The following is a 5054-nucleotide window of genomic DNA, read 5'->3' as shown; positions in this document are numbered from 1 at the left end:
CTCGTTAATTCATCATCAATATGTAACACTCCCATAACCACTTTTTGTACGCAAGTTCTACCAGATCCGGTCATAAATCTCATTAAGTATGCAGTGACTATAAGAATCACATTCTTTCAGACTTCATAATGTCAAAACAAATTATGCAATGATATAACAAATGGATAATTTATCCAACTAAGTAAGTTTATTCCTTATGATAATAAGTGAATTCATAACCACATAATAAATATGATTCAAATCCGTATAAACCTGCAATAAAAGGTAAATGCCCAATGCATATCCTTACTCAAACATTAATATCACATATTCCCGTTTCCATTTGTTTCTATCAAAGTTCACAATGTCATACATAATGGGTTATATTATAACCTTCAAATACGAAGAAGAAATTAATTTGACAATTTACAATATCCAACGTATGTATATTTTCACAGAAATATATCACAGAGATGACTTCGCAATCTTAAGTCATTAATACCCATAGCAGGGTTTTTGTTCTTATGGGGAAAATATTAGATCCCCACTTACTTAATTAATCTCAAAGTAGTCAATAACCACCCATTTTCTTACAAGTATCATGTGGGCAGACAAATAGCCTGGATAAGGTCCTTCATGTCGTTTAACCATTCCTTATAAAATATCTTCATCATAGATTACAGACTACTCATAAACAAAATAGATTACAGATGTCCATAAACAAATCCCGTTTACTCATAAACAAAACTCATTCGATATCATCAATAATCCTCTCGGTTCCCCAGCAGAAATCGTCAATAATTTCTTCAGTTCACAAAATCAACAAATTCATAATCGATTAATTCCTTTCTCAATTTTAAGGGGAATCACTATATGCATAACTTATTCTTACAGCCAATCATACTCAACATGATTTCAATTATTCCGCAAACACATCTTATCAAATATTCAAATACAGTGACCTTTCAAAATCACAGATCTAGACATTATTTTGGCATGGAAGACATAACTATATCATAAAGGTTAGAGGATATCGTTTTCTTTGGTCTTAGAAATAGTCCATACTTAAAGTTTAATCACTCCATCTAAACAGATATTAGGAAGCACAATCACGTTATTATCGTTTCTTACGTTATTTATCTTACCGATGAGTTTGAACCCTCACCACGCTTCCGCTGCGCAACTTTGTTAATTTAATCCCATAACTTTCCTTTTCATTTTGTCTAACCATGCCGGGGGGTAGAACCCTCCGGATCTTCTGTCTTTATACTTACCATATTCTGCATCATAATCAATCACCATATACACAAAGAATGTACAATAGACATGAATCATAATCATTAGCGTTAACAGATACTCTTAACGTTGCCATCCATCTTTCATATGCAATAAGGATGTCATGCATGATACCTAAGTCTTTTCTAGACATCCTAAGCCCAATGGATTCGTGTGTGAGATAGCAACTTGTGCTCTGATACCACTTGTCACACCCCAAACTCGCCCCTAAAAGTTTAGGCATGACCACCTCAGAAACGGACACAAAAACCTGATGAATATAACCTATTGGGCCTGAACGGAAGCATTTAATAACATATAATAGCGTAAAATAATATCCATTGAGCTACTACTACTATGCCAGGATCACAAACAGAACATAATGCAGATAAGTTTACAGTGACGTGCGTCTGAAGATAGCCATGTACGTATACACATACAGACCCAGCCCTCAAGGTCGGGCGTATAATGAAAGCATGAGAAACTAAACGGATTACATACACATCAATCTTAACAGACTTTTAGGGTACAACTTAAAAACTTAGCAAAACTCCATAACTTGAACGGTCAACATCTAAGAGTTTAAATACTCAGGGATTGACAACTGGGTAACGGAAGCCACAGGTTAAGGTTGACCTCCAGGTTGAGTGCCTACAAAAACAGACATAAAATAAAGTGAGCCAAGCTCAGTGAATAATAGCACATAACAATTCAATGTTCAACATGAATTATAATACATAACCGGGCATTTATCAATAAAGAGAACATATGGTTACTTTGTTTCTGTATGCATGGCAAAGTATCTCCTTCAGAAAACTTGTCATATCTTGAACATTCGGAGTTTCGTAGCGTATCTAGGCATTTTGGGAAAATTATCCAGAAATCGTATCATAACATAAACATGTCGGAAGTTCATAGCATTTTTATCATTTCATAAAATCCTTATCATATTAAACATTTCGTAACCCAAAATATGGATTTCACTAATCATTTATACAAAAGTATCTTTTACAGAACGGCCTTGGGCCCCATTTTAAATAGAGTAGCTTTCAGCCCTTAACAGAATGGCATGAAATCCTTAACAAAATGGCATGAAGCCCTTATCAGAATGGCATAAAGCCCTTGTCAGAACGGCATGAAGCCCTTTAACATGCTTGTATGAACTCAAGAGGTGTCTCACACGGCCTCTAGAGGTGGCTCACATCGTAGCACTTAGTTCCGCGTAGCACTTTGTTTCATATTACAGATCATACAGAATGGCCATAGGCCCAGATGTCATAAATTGGCCATAGGCCTCACAGATGTTTCAAAACGACCATAGGCCTCATAACTTTCACATTGGCTTTAAGCCCAGATCACATATGTATGGACTCAAGAGATGGCTCGTACGAATTCTAGAGGTGGCTCGCATTGCAGAACTTAGTTCCGTACAACACTTTGTTCCATACCAGAAAATATTAGGTCTTTAAGACCGAACAATTCATATCATATCACAATATGAATGGGACGAATAAACAGAACGGAATAACCTCATGGTTTATTGCAGGTTAACATAATTGTCTTATGTATATCAGAACATTAACATAAAACACGTGTATTATTAGTCCCAGGGTATACAGAGGCACATAGGTTCTTCCAATCATTCACATGAGTTAACATAGCTAGTTTGCATTAGACAAAGCGTTAATAATAATTCGGAGATACATAATACCTTAATTTCATAATGCACATACATTCCATTTGCTTGTCATAACTCAATACTGCGAGTTAGCAGATATCAGAATGTTAACCTTAACGATCAATAGTAAACAACGTATGGCCCAAGGACACGTTTAGATTTCCTCATGGTTCATTGTAAATCGACATACTTGTCTTGCAATTAACAGAACGTTATAGCAACAATAATCCGGAGGTAAAGGCACCATTACATGAGCCACGTAATAATGTAATGGTTGTATGCAAGTCTTATATGGAATCACGGGTAATTTACAAGTAGGTACATTTATAAGTTGGTACATTAACGATGATCATTAATCTTATCCGGAATACAGAGTAGGTTCAGAGCCGTACCGATGCATGCCAAAATCTTTCAATGTTCACGCCGATTCCCAATCAATATAAGGCTAACATAACTACTTGGGAAGAGCAGAGCGTTAAAAAAAAAGAATTATTAACGATAATCAAATTTGCGATTACAATACTATTACTCACAGCATTATGATGACGTGCTAGTTCCTCCCGGAGTGTGTCCTACACACATTCACAACTTGTAAATCAGTTCATTCCTCTTTGTTAAATCTCTTCTTAATTCATTTCACTTCAAATGAATTTTACACATATTAGTAGGCATAAATTACAAATTCTAAAAATATCCGAGGGTCCAGCACGTAAAACGGAGCAAACTATTTTTCCCAGCATGGGCCGCGCGTACGGCTGTGAGCCCCGTACGTGCGGCAAACTCTCCCGCACGTGGGGCAAAATCCTCCCGCACGTGCCTTTTAGGCAGAACCGAAACTCCAAACTTCCCATTTTCCCCGCACGTGCGGCCGTGACTCCCGCACGTGCGGCAGTTGTTCCCGCACGTGCGGCCATAACCCCTGCACGTGCGGCGATTTCCCTGGGTGAGCAGTCCGAATTTCATATAAAACCCATCTTTGGTGAGTATCAACAAGGCCTAAATTAGATCCTTTAATTACCAAAATATAACTTAAAGATCATACAATTATAAGGCACAACATGTAACACTTGAGATGAATTAGATGTTTAATCCACCACCTAAGAACATGATTCACTTACTTTAACTTAGAACATTACATAGACAAAACTATATAAGTTTTACATGGGAAATCTACCAATAAAAGATAGTTCTTTTATTTAAACATAATCAACTTAATTCTAGATCACTTCACAAAATAGAAACCAAGTTAAACAATGTTCATACACTAAATTCAATTCTATGCCCTGGGTTACACAATTGTGAAGAAATCTTACTCTAATTCTAGAGAGGAGCTATGGAAGATGGGTAAACTTACTTTTGAACTTCAACTTTTCAAAAACCCCTTCAATTCTTCTAATCTTTAACCTTTGATGAACCTCTCTAGATTCTCTCTCTCTACTTCACACCATTCTCTTCTTAAGAGATAGTTTTAGACAAAGTTCTTGAATTAAACATGTGAGGGACATAAGCATATATGTATATTTAAAGGCAAATAAGGACAAAATTCAATTGTTTAATCATCTCTAATTGAAATTTCACAGAAAATCTCGTTACAGCTTAAAAATCATGCAGATTTCAAATGTCAAATCAATTTAAGATAATTCAGCCTCTAAGGCTTCCAATTTCTGAACCAAGCATTTTAATTGTAATAGATATCTTTCGTATTAAACAGATAGGAATTCATATTCCCAAGTTTCACTTAATTAAACGTAATTCACATAGAACTTCACAATAAGCATTCAAAGGCACAGAATCGAGGACTGAAAAGATACCAGAATCATGTACGAGGGTCGGGTTATTACATATATGCTGTGCGTATCACATAGTAATTCTAGGCTAATAAATCGGAATAAGAGCACATAATGTTTTCAAAACTCGATATCATGGTTAGTAGAGGCCGATCTTTGATCGGGCGAGCGGGGGTGCTCACGAAGTGACCTTCCCTAATCGTACCCAAGTTCCCGATCCGAGGCAACTTTGGTGATGACGGACACGTGGCCTTAGGCACGAGTCAGGGTTTCCTAAATTCTCCAAAAATAAAATATTTAGGTGGCGACTCTGTATCTGGCAAAGCAGTCCATAT

At 36.4% G+C, this 5054-nt stretch overlaps 1 long non-coding RNA gene across 1 annotated transcript; it reads right to left on the bottom strand.

Moving 5' to 3' along the window:
* Nucleotides 1-1698: 1698 nt before the first annotated feature.
* On the bottom strand, nucleotides 1699-4774 carry LOC145794696 (uncharacterized). The gene is made up of 3 exons (XR_014334620.1): nucleotides 4744-4774; nucleotides 3466-3504; nucleotides 1699-1905 (listed from the first exon to the last, which is right to left on the bottom strand). It is a non-coding gene; the product is annotated as an uncharacterized LOC145794696 (long non-coding RNA).
* Nucleotides 4775-5054: the final 280 nt, after the last annotated feature.

This window comes from Camellia sinensis, chromosome 7 (assembly GCF_055761805.1).
Source record: "Camellia sinensis isolate YWXY chromosome 7, ASM5576180v1, whole genome shotgun sequence".
NCBI lineage: Eukaryota > Viridiplantae > Streptophyta > Magnoliopsida > Ericales > Theaceae > Camellia > Camellia sinensis.
The sequence above is the reverse complement of the archived record's forward strand: the minus strand, read 5'-3'. Positions and strand labels throughout refer to the sequence as shown.